General features: G+C 38.8%; 1 protein-coding gene and 1 long non-coding RNA gene across 5 annotated transcripts in view; one reads left to right on the top strand and one right to left on the bottom strand.

The window, feature by feature from the left end:
- Positions 1-558, bottom strand: part of EPC1 (enhancer of polycomb homolog 1) — a 66,659-nt gene extending 66,101 nt beyond the window's left edge. For 2 of the 3 annotated variants that reach the window (XM_015617982.3, XM_015617985.3), the window contains exon 1: positions 423-558. The gene's annotated coding sequence lies outside the window, so the exon portion shown is untranslated. The remainder of the gene's footprint in view (positions 1-422) is intronic. The other variant, XM_015617984.2, reaches the window with a different exon arrangement.
- The window catches only part of LOC107200046, a 21,158-nt gene extending 9,877 nt beyond the window's left edge, over positions 1-11,281 (top strand). The window contains exons 3-4 of one of the 2 annotated variants that reach the window (XR_004500525.1): positions 4,925-6,065; positions 8,264-11,281. This is a non-coding gene — a long non-coding RNA (uncharacterized LOC107200046). Of the gene's footprint in view, positions 1-4,924; positions 6,203-8,263 lie in introns of those variants that run through there. The other variant, XR_004500522.1, reaches the window with a different exon arrangement.
- Positions 11,282-12,394: the final 1,113 nt, after the last annotated feature.

Raw genomic sequence — 12,394 nt, 5'->3', positions numbered from 1 at the left:
GTGTGCCATTTTACACCCGCCTCTGGAGCACACAGGACCAAAGTCTAGCGCTGGTTTTCGGTGACACTGCAAAACTACGGCTCGCCCCGCGCAACCCCACGCCTCATCCTCCCCTCGGAGAGAGCAGCTGCCTCTTGAGAATTAATAAAGAAAGACAGTTGGAGAAAATAATTCCAAGACTTCGCCGTTTTCCCTCCGTCCCTCCCCCCGCCCCCGCCCCCACTCCGAACCCCGCAGCAAGTTTGTGCCGCCCGGCGCATCCCTCGGCCTCCCCCCGCGGCACCCCCGCCCCGCCGGGCTCCGGCAGCTTCGCAGCATCCGAAAGAGCCAGTCATGCCTGAAACAAAATCCATGATTCCTGGAAAGTGGGGAGGCTTGAATCCCAACAAATACTCAATTTACTTACAATTATAAATACCTACCTTATGAAAGAACTAAATTAACACTAAATTCAACAGATACATCCGTTACGGCAGGAATAGTTTTTCCATAAATACTGTTTTAAAAACCCCTCCTTATACTGACTGACAGAATTCTACCATGCTGCCCACAAACAAAATGGCTGTGGCACCGAGTTTTTTGGTTCCTCCCACTGTGCCTCCCCCTGGCCTCCAGGAAGTGGTAGAAATCCAAAATAAAATCCGCACGAAAAGTACAATACATCAGCCAAACTCCGCACGGCACCGCCAGACACCATCGGGAGGGAAACATATTCACCAACATTGTAGTTTCTCCAGGATTTTTATTGTTTTTAAAAGGGTATCAATCACTGGGAATTTACATCACTGTGTAATTTGAACTTCCTGCTTTACATATTTATAAGGTCTTTCACCTATCTTGGCAGGCTTTCAAATTAAGTGGGTTGGGAAATTTGATGCTGTGGCTCTAGTTTGTGAGCTGAGTCAGGTAGTGCCCGCTGGAGCTGGGCTCTGAAAAGACGGGCGAATTCTAACACCTTCCCTGTTCAGTGCAAGATAAAATAATCTCCCTAACATATCACAGTCTCGTAAGTGAGCATTTAGGCACAGAGAGGCCCCTGGAATGAGGATTCTCAGCGGAAACTGAAATTTAGGCCTCTTGCACATAAATACACGCTTTATAATGTTTATAATTTTGCATTTGTGGTTCACAGCAGGCTGCCTGAATCATGATCTCTGTGGAAATAATCTTGGATTTTCTCTTATTATGACCCCATTTAGTGTTGCAGCCCTTTAACTTTTGTGCCATTCACCTTGAAAATAATGAAAAAAAAAAGGAAATATAGCATATTTCTATTAGAGATTATGATAAAAATGTCACTACGTGGTCATCTATCTGAGCCACCAGTCTTGCCAGGCAGTAGCACAGCTCCTCTTGCACGCTGCCTCGTGGGCTCCGTAGGGGCTGATTCATTTCCCGTGAGAATCCTTTTCCTGCCTTTAGGAGGAGTTACAATGGAGACAGGCTGTCAGACCTGCCGAGCCTGATCCAACCCTGTATTAAAAGAATTGAAATAATATTCTCACCTACTGCTATTCTAAACCTTTGTCAAATGCATTGAAAAAAACAGTGGAATTGGTGATGTTTTTCCTGAACCACCTCATATTTCAAAGTCTTAGATTAAAAAAAAAAAAAAAAAAAATCTGCAAAGAACTTGGAGCAAATTTTCCATTGTTATAATTTGTTTGCATTATCGTGTTATCTAGCAGCCTTAATCCTGATCTGTGATTATAATGTTATATTGTATAGGAATATAGGGCAAAAAGATAATTCCTGCCCTGAAGAACTCAAAAGTATAAGACAAAAGACAGCAGATGGCTATGGGCAGATGAGGGAAACAATGAGACTATTGATCAGCGGGGAAGGCGCAGTTTGCAATACACCATCAGTCGAACTCTTGTTACTGTGTATACTTCATGGCGAAGAAGACATAAGGTGGGATTTGCTGAAGAAAATTAATCAGATTTTGTGGCTGTGGAAAGAAAACTCTAGCAAGAAGGACAGCATGGAAGAAAACACAACGATGTTTGATAAAGCAGCAGGTGAACTACAGAAACCTAATCAAATAGACATTAATCTTTGTATAATGACAGAAAATAGATAAGGGGAAAGTAGGCTATTGACAACATTGAAAATACAGACACAAAGCTTATGTTTGAGACAGAAGAGGCAAAGAAAGGATCCAAAAGGCATGGTAGAAAAATCATAAACCAGGCCTGCTAGCGGTAAACAAGCCCTAGGGAAAAAAAAGTAGACAGTAGTTAGCATTGTATAGGCCTGAAGGGATGTAGCACAATGTTTTAGGAAAAAAAGTGTTGCTCTTAACAATGAGTTTGGTGACTGTTGATTGTCTACACCTTCCTCTTAGTCTGTATTTAGTGAATTCTTAAGTCCTCCTCCTGATGGTAGTATTTAGTATATGAACACCTGATTACTAAATGGTCTGCTCAAAGTTGTTAGTACAGGTGGATAAGCATATAGGAAGGTTTCCAAGCTAACCTTGCACACTGGGAAGATTGCTTCTTCTGCCACTTGTTTTTGGAGAAACCTTCATCTACCAGCAGTGCCCCATTGGTTACTGTATGCCTTACACTAGCACAGGTCTGACAGAGCCCTCACATGCATGGTGGAGGGAAGGGAGTCTGGTTTAGGGCATAGCTACATCCAGGAGAGTAAATCATGCTTTGGAGGGGGAGTATGGTCTGTGGGCTCAGACCCCTCCCAGAACATCCTTTACTATGTTGCTGTAGGTTTTTAAGCACTTTTTTCTTTATTTTTCCATGTTTGCAGTAGTAGCAGGCACATATTTTCAAATTCTTTGTACTTCTTTTGCACAAAACACCTTAGATAACTTTGCATTTACTGTGGGGCTCTTAAGTATGTTGGCTAGTTGTGCTATAACTTGGGGTTAAACAAAGCACAGTAAATAACCTCAACTAAGCAAAACCTTGGTCAATGTCTGTGAAATTATTGTGTTGTGGCAAATGTAAAAGAATTTGGCTGGATTCTTTTGTTGCAAGCGGAACTAAACTGTAACTGTCCCAAATTTCCTTCAGTTTTGAAGCTTACTAGTTCTGTAGATAAGCTGATGTATGGCAACTGTTTAAGCCTGGGTCATTTTCTCTCATGTTGAATCTCATCATCAGTTTCAACTGAAAACACTGTATTACAAGTGCTAAATGTTAAGAATTGAGGTAGAGATTGAAATACACATTGTGACTGGTTTTTAAAATCTGAATGAGTGTTCCAAGAAAAGTTGAACCATATGTTCTAAGTCTTTAAGAATAAACTTGACTACTTGACTTGATATCAAATTTCCCCAAAATTTTTACAGTTCAGAGTAACTGAAAAAAGCACCATCACCCATTTTGCACTTCTTTTTTTTTTTTAAAAGCTTTTTCCAATGCTTGGTGTGAATGTTTGCCTTGAGATTCTGCTAAAAAACAGGGAAATTGAATATTATGTACGGAGCAAAGCAAAAAGCTAGCTACATTTTAGGATTTAGACTAACACAAAAAGTGGCTAAAACCTCATAGAACTCAAATAACATACCTTACTGAAATTAAAGAAATTACTTTTTACATTCTGTTTGCAGTATAATTAGTTTTATTATTCTTTATCTTTCATTTGCATTAATCTTTATCTTGCCCATAAAGATTTAACTTTATTGCCATATTTTCCAAGTAGCTCTCTATCTCTACACTTGTAATGAACAAATTACACTGATCTCCTTTTGACAATATTTTCTTGATGTCTTTAAGAAGTGAATTACCAGTCTTGTTAAGTCAGTAAATCATTAGATAGATAGCAAGAGCTGGAGGATATCAAAGTGCTTTTGCAACTCCTATGTAAATGATTATTTGCTTGCTTTCATACAAGTGGCATTGAATGCTTCTTGGTTGAAAGATCACCAAATGCATAAATAGTTTGCATTTATATTTGGTAGATGATGTTCACATAACTACTCTTGAAGAATCAAAAAAGCTGATTTGCTGTAATGTGGAAAATTCATAAATTGTAAGAATGGATTATTTGTGCCTGACTGTATTATAAAGGAGGACACAGGCTCCCCTAACTTAAGTCTTGTTTGACCCAGGTCAGATATTTTTAAAAAGCATGCAATCTTGACTGAAAATGCATAGTGGTAAAAAAAAAATCTGCAAAATCTCCACTAAATGGCTACAGCGATTATTTGACTCACTTGAAATTTAACTTGAAATCACACTTTGTTGCATATTAAACCTCCTCTTTCCATTTCTCTGTCCAAGTCCAGGTTTTGTTTGAGTATATAAGACTCACAAAATGTTACTCTTTGTTAGGGATGTTACGTGATTTTAGTACTTCTCTGTTTACCAGTAATATTCATGCTTAATATTCCATGCACATCAGAAATAAGCACAATATGCCAATAGAAATTATACTACTTGCCAATACTAAAGAAACTCATTATATTTTTTATGCATATCCCAAAATTTTATTTGCTTTTTTGCAGCATTACCAGCACAGATACCCTGGTTCAGCAAATCATCCCATTAATATCTGTATCCTTTGCAGTAATCTCTTTTCACTCGTATCATCTCCCTGCTTCTCTCAGTAGGACTTAACACTTCTCTCAGGATTTAACTTTTGCACCTGCACAGATACCTGGACTGCTCTGCTTGAGCCCACCTTAATAAGCCTATCCAAATTGCCTTTTACCAATGACCCATTCACTGCTGGTTTTCTCTCATTCCAACTCTGCAGCACTGTGAGAATCAGTAAGGATACCTTTTAATGTTACTCTTAGGTTAAGCAGTTTGCTTTGCTTCAGACACTGAAGTTGTACTGCTGACTTTGTTTCCTTGTGCTGGGACCCTGTCTTCAAATGCTTTATGATTGGATCAAGACAATTTGAAGTCCAATGTTGTCACAAGTTGGTATGTGATTCACTCTTTTCGCATCACAGGTCCTGCCACTGGCAGTTCTCATGGTTTTAGGATGATGTTTGGCGGCAAAAGATGTGGAAAAAGAATGAAATAAATTTAAGTGGAAAAGCAATTTGTTACAAAAATGTATGTAGATCTTCTGAAAATAAAACCCGGAAATAAACCTCCAGAACATCTGTTGCTCGTTGGCTGCCAAGGTATGCCACACATCTTGGAGGATAGCTTTTCTCCCCTTCCTGTTTTATGTGTTGTATCTTTGTTGATGGCCTGAAAGTACCTAATTAGATCCCCTGCATGGACTGGTCAGTCTACATATTTTTATGAATTAACAATCTTCTTTGGTTTTGGAATGTATCTTCTGTTGAATTTCTATAGGATTCAAAATATGCCATCTTTTCAGAATTAAATCTATGTCCCTATGACAAGTCCAATATGGTTATATACCATATATACCATTTTTTATTAAAAAAAATTTAGCCACACTGTGTTGGCACAGATGCATTTTTAAAAATTCACCTCCTTTAGTTGTCTAATTGGTTGAAGCTGGTGGGGAAATACTGCGTGTGGTTTCATAATGAAGTCAGAAAAAAAATCAAGAATAAAGAAAAGCCCACTGTGAAGCCTTTCCTTTAACTTAGCCAGCTACTTGATTGGTATTGTTCTGTGCACTGTCCCTGTTATGTGCTGACATTTGAATCAAGAGTCACATAAGCTTTGGTCAAGATCTTGTAATTTTATGTGGAAAGGTATTCCGTGCTTTTTAACCCAAGCACTGAATCCTCATTCATGTGTTAAAATTGATCCTGAATAAATACTCAGCACTATGTTTCCAAGCAGAAGTAACTGTTAAAACATCTTTTTCACTTGCCTTCAGTCCTCTTCTGTGCTCACAGTGGTTCTTGTGAGAGCACTGTTCCTGGACTGCAGGACAGACCTGTTGCTACTATTGGATTTTTCAAGATGTGCTGTGCCAAAACAAGGGAATGTGCAATTGCCGCTTCTACTTTACTGGTACACTCTGTTGTTTTCTCATACTTTCACCTTCTGATAATTAAATGAGTCTCATGGATTTTATTAGATGAACTACTATTTGAGACCATTTTCCCATATGATTTATTATACCTAGGAAATTTCAGCTGAAACGCCATGGATTCAGATAAGGTGAATAATGGCTACCATCTATCTGTGTTCCCCTGACTTGCCTGTTGACTGGTTTGTATGTTCAGCAGATTTAATCTGTCCTCTTCTGAATTCACATTTGTCATTTAGAATAAAGGTCCACTGTTGAAAACATCTCAGAGCTGTTCAGAGTCACCCTTGGTGTTCACTTTTACTGCTGCTGCAAACAAATGCACCATCTGTGTGGCAAAGGCAGCGCTGTCACAATTCAGTTTTCTTTTCTGAAATGTTCTGATGCTGGTGACATAGTGAATGGAAGCCAGTTTAGTCAGCAAAAGCTTGATGAGCATAGGAAGGAGGATAGCAAGGGGAACTTAAGAAAAGCTCGTATTTGCATACAAATTTGGGGATATTTAGGTCTGAGATGTCTGAACCAAAGTCCTTTACAATTCCAGATTCAGCAAGACTATGAACTGCACTCATAAAAGCTTTTATTTCTCCTCCTAGTTTTTAAATAAGTTTAGCCTTATATATAATTTTGTTTCAGTTTGTGTACCTTTAACCGAGGAGCTAAAATCAGGCAACTTAAAATCTGGTCAGCAAGCTCAAGGCATTAATTGGTCATCTCATCTGAAATTCTAGGATGCAAATGATAAGGCATTAATCATTTTAAGGTATTAGAATACAGTGGCTGCTTTTTCACACCATTATTAATTGCTGTTGGAAAGCAAAGTGGTTCAAATACATTCTCTGGTATTATTATAGCATCCATCATATTCTCAAATATGAAACTGCCTATTGGTCTGCTCTTCTGCATTATTATTATCAGCTGTAATATTTCAAACCACTCAGGGACAAATACTAGATTTGTGATCTACTTTTTACCTAATTCTTTTTAAAGCCTTTCTTGTATCCTAATTTTGCTGATCAAATATTCTTTGCTTTTTAAGAATCTTGTTGGTTCTCTAGAGATTCTGACTAACAGTATATATTTATTGGAAGTTTCCATATTTAAGTTTAAACAATGTGTTCACAATTAGTTCTTTTATTAATGTTAGAAAAAGCTCTGAAGACTAAGCTGACCAATCTTTATTTGCTTGTTGGTTAGAAATGCTATCAGGCAAGCGAGTACACAGTAGTGAAGGTACCATTCTGCCTTTTCATGTAGAGTCTTGCATATCTCATCTCACACTGGCCATGATTTTGCCCTCCCTACTGCTGCAGAGGCAACAATAGCCTTCATCCCCATACTGTTCATGTAGAGTAAGGAACGTGCTCCTTGTCCTGCTCTTTCCACTCACAGGAACCAAGGATAGCAGGACCTCTTAGTAAGGGACTAGAAGAGCTATTCTCTTCTGTCTATAATTTCCACAAAGAAGAAATATCTGACCAAAAGGAAATAGCCTACAAGCTAGATCTAGTACATGTACTGCCAGCTGGATCACACCACCTTATTTACACAGTAAATTTCCACGAAACATTGCCAGAGCCCTTTTAGTCTGAGCAAAGATGCAGAATACACACAGCATCCAAGGCTCAGGCTGCCACACAAAAATCTTAATGCTAATGTTTCCCAGTGGTTTGTAAATGGCACATCTGCAAGTGGGGAGCTACTCTTGCAACAGAGATCATTAAACCTTATAGAAATGTGCTTCACAGTATAAGATTACAAAAAAAGTCTTTTGTTTTTCCTTAATCATAGAGGCCAACTTAAAAAAAAGTGTTCTATCAGTCCACAAATGGGGGAAAGGGGAATTTAACAGCTTATAAATATTTCCTTTATTCTCATAGCTGCTTATTTCAACTCAGGTTCCTCTTAATTTTTAAAACTAGCATGGGATTTCTTTCGTGGTAACAGAACTTTAGCTTTTACCTTATAAATAGTCATTAACATTCCTCCTGATCTTGTTTCCCTTAAATTATTTAGTTTATATTTTGGTTTATTTCTGAGAGTCAAAACGAGTATTTTTAAGAATATGCCTTTTCTGAAAACAGTCTAATTAGTTGTGATGGAAGACTATTGAAACCTGAAAGAACAGTTCAGTTTGAAAATGTCTGCATTAGTCTCAGTCATTCATAAAGTTATTGGGAGCTGTATTTAGTTCTTGGTGATTGGATTTTTTTAAGGGAAGCAAATGACAAGATGCTGACTGTCAGTGAAAGGTGACAATTCTGGTACATGTTCATTTAGGAATTGAAACTTCTTGTATTCAGAACATTCCTATTTTTATAATTTGCAGTGTGTAGGTCTTCATTGGAAATGAACCTTTGATAGATGAGACTTGAGCTACCTTGAAATATGGACCATGAGAAAGTCATGCAGCTGACCACTCTTGCTTTGGCCAGGAAGAACCTGTAAGAGTGTACCTACAGTGTCTCTTCAGTATCTGAGGGCCCAGCAAGCCCCACCAACAAGGAAGTGTCCAGTTACTCAACATTGTCCCCAAGCCAGCATTAGGCAATATCTGTGCTTCACTGTTCAATGTACATCTGGGCTATGACACACTCCCAAATTTTTATTTCTGCTCCTTGACAGATCAGTCTAACCTGACCTGATATGAGTCAGCAGTGCACCACTGCAGCAAGAAAAGCAAACTGAATCCTGGGCTGCATTGCAGGGAAGGTATTGGCAGAGATAGAAGAGATGTGATAATCCCATTCTACATGTGCTCGTTGGGCCACACTTGGAGTACAATGTCCAGTTCTGGTCACCACAGTTCAAGAAACATATGGACAGACGGGAGAAGGTTCAAAGGAGGGCCACAAAGGTGATCAGAAAGCTGGAGAGACAGTCCTATGAGGAAAGATGAGTGTGATTTTTTTTTCCTGGAGAAGAGAAGGCTGAGGGGCATCTCATCACAGTATTCCAGTATTTAAAGAGTGGCTGCAAGGAGGATGGATGTTCTCAATTTACAAGAAGCCACATGGAGAAGATGAGAGGCTACAGGAAGAAGTTGCACCAGGAGAGGTTTCATCATGATAGAAGAAATAAATTTTTTACACTAAGAACAAACATTCACTGGAACAACCTCTCCAGGGGTGTGGTAGAGTGCCCATCACTGGTGGTTTTCAAGATGTGATTGGACAGGATGCTGGGTAATCTGACCTAGACTCCCTTTCCCATGAAAGGTTGGACCAGGTGATCTTTTGATGACTCTTCTGACATGAGTTAGTCTGTGATTTTATGTCATGCCCCACTGCTATACTTTATGGTAGGGATTCCTTTCCTTCCTGGCTTTGTGTCTTGCCATAAACCACACCTATCTTGCTCTTCAAGCTAGTTCATCCACTGGTTTTTAATCCTGGATTACTTTTACTGTAATCCTGTTCCTGAATCTACTGTAGCAAAGTTTCTTTAAGTTTGCCTGCTTCAGTATGCTCACTGCACATGCAGAGCACTGATTACATCTCTCCAGTCCTCACTTGGCCAAATTTCATGTTTATTTATCTCAGAAATCTTCCAGACCTTTTTCCATGCCAGCAATACCCGGGCTTTGTGGTACGTTTTCCTCCCGATGCAAGAGATGTCCCTTATCTCTCCAACAGTGCCTCAGATCCTTCTGTTGCCAGCCAGACTCTCTTTGTGTTCTTAGTCCCTCTCAGGACTACTGTGTGCCCTGCATGCTCTTGTATGAAGCTTTGCTATTCTTTTCATCTTTTGCATGACTCTTTATTTTACTTTTCCTGTCATGACCTTCACTGCTCTTTTTCTCCCTGCTCCACAGGCACTGCATTTCCTCTGTGCTTTCCCCATAAGATTTTTCTGTTTCTTACCTTTTGCAACACTCTGTCTGTACTTTTTTGTCTTTCTCTTCTGTTGAAAATATAAAACTTAAAGCCTACTAGAATTTTAAAACTCTATTTGGCAGATCAGCAGACCTAAAGTGTGGGATAATGTTATGTTCAGAACTTCAGGTTACAGAGAGGGAAATAAATACTAGTGTCCTATTTCAGTTGAACTCTGAAAGATTCCTATTTGTTCTTGAGTACAGAGATTACCACTCCTGAGTGGTAACTAATGTTCCCTAAACTGATGACATATTTTTGGGCCAGTCTTGGCCTCAAGTTCTTCTTTGTATGATGCAAGAGCAGGAGGGAGAATTGCAGATGTGACTGTAATCGTTGAAATTAATGCATACAAAATACAACCATATTTTTCCAGGCCCTGAATGTATTGGAGCATGCCCCTGGGTACTGCACTCCGGTGATCCCTAGATGGCAACACGGCATAATAGCAACCTCCAGGGAACAGCTCAAGCAGCCCTGAAGCTTTAACACACTCACTTCACTGACTTGGGCCTTAGTAGACATATCCCCCTTTCACCTTGAGTCTTGCTCTGAGAGCAGCTTGGAAAAAAATGAATTATAATATCTTTAACTTAAATTTCTATTCTTTCATACGATGTAGGTTTCCTCTGGGCCGGTTGTTTAAAAGGCCAAGTCTTATAACTCCTTTAAGTGCCATCTTTTCATAGCTGTGTGAAAACTTCAAGGAAAATTAATTTATCTAAGGGACAAAATTTTCCTTGTGACTCCTAGGTTTCATGGCAAGGAAAAAGAAACACTAATATAAGTCTTATAAAACTTCTTGTGCAGTTCAAGTCAAAAATCGAGAAATAATGATACAATCTAAGCACGAGCCCAAGAACAGCAGCGTCTAAAATACCGAGACAAAAAAAATCAGAATTGAAAAAATGAGATTGAAAAATTACCCTGAAAATTCATACCATGCTGTATTTCTGTTCATTCTGCTTCTGAATCTTTGAATCAACAGCCCTGGGAAATATAAGCTAAAATTCACTCCATGTCTCTAGATGTGCACAAATGTACAAAATGATCTCAAGCATTTATTTGGAGAATCAATGCCAAAACATATCTCAGTAACCTTTGCGCTGAACCTGATGATACTTTTTAACAATAAATATGACATTACATAGACTTTTGCCTGTTTTGTTGCCTGTTAGCATTAAAGTCATTATTCTGTTCTACATGTGGTTTCACATTGCCAGTGACTGGCTGTAGACAGTAGAGTAGTATCTGGTACAAAGTATTTTTTGTATCTGTCTGGTAAAAAATTTGGAAAATACTATCTAATTTACTGTGAATATATCATGCCACCTTAACCCAAAAAACCCAAAGAAACCTGCCATTACTGAGTATGTTTTCTAACCTGTAACACAATATTTTCTGACCCCAATGTATGCCTGTGTAATCAATAGGTTTCACATGGGAAAACTTCCTTGATAAAACTGTTAAAAATACCCTAATTTTCTAGTCTTTTTTTGCCAGCCAAATGTATCAAAAGGACCTTGTAGCTCAAGAATAAGAACTCTGGCTTTGGGTTATGTCCCACGTTTTGTCACATTTCTGTACTGGCCTGGCATCAATACCAACTACAGCTGCTGAAGAACAGTTCGATGCCTGGGATGTGTAGTGAGAGAAAATGTCTGGACCATTAGAGCATGGTCTTATTTCATAAGGAGCCGGCATCCCTTCAGTCCCCAAAAAATTATTTCTGACTCAGCTTGCGATGAAATCATATGCCACACCTTTTCATTTCATGATTGACTGGTGAAATACTCTTTTCTGGGTTGATTTATGTATTCTTTTGACATACATCATTATTACTGTTGATTTCCTGATGATGTCAGGACTGTTGCAGCCCATGTCCTGTGCAAATATTTCCTAGTGCAATGTGTGTGAACCACATATATTGATCATGGGTAACAGCTTTGAAACTTCCTTTCTTATCCCTGTTTCCAGTGGTTGCCTTAAACAATCCCTGCACCAAAATATTGACCACTGAATTGTAACTGGACTGGAGCTTTCCCAACCACTCAAATTGTAAAGTGGGCTCTGATGTCCAGCCTCCTGTACTTAGCGCATAGTAGCAATATTTCAAATGTGAAAGACACAGAAAACTTTTATATTTAGAGCTGTGCAGTTATGTGGAAGCAGATGAAGACATCAGGTGCATGTTACAGTTATTTGACTTGAAAACAAAACTTTAAAAACAGCAAAGTACCTTCTGTGTGTATGCCACAGGAGTATCTGGGCTAATGCCAGAACACCCACATGCAGACTGGTAACTTCTGTGTGGTAGAGAGGAGTGCTGTGAGATTCAGCAGTAAGGTTCCAGCATCTACTGTTGGCCAAAAAATTACATGAATTGATGCTAAGAGAGATGCAGCAGTTTTTGTTCAGACATGAAGAAATAATGACAATGATGATGAAGCTGGGCTCAGAAATATCAGGTAATTTCACCAACATTTATAGCTCTTCATTCTAGTAAAGAATTAAAGTGAACTAGGACCTAAGTTCATATTGCTTGGAAGTCCTTTATAAGACTGGTAATACTTTCATGCAAAGTA

This window comes from Parus major, chromosome 2 (genome assembly GCF_001522545.3).
Source record: "Parus major isolate Abel chromosome 2, Parus_major1.1, whole genome shotgun sequence".
In the NCBI taxonomy this organism is placed as follows: Eukaryota; Metazoa; Chordata; class Aves; order Passeriformes; family Paridae; genus Parus; species Parus major.
This window is presented reverse-complemented; position numbering and strand designations above follow the sequence as displayed.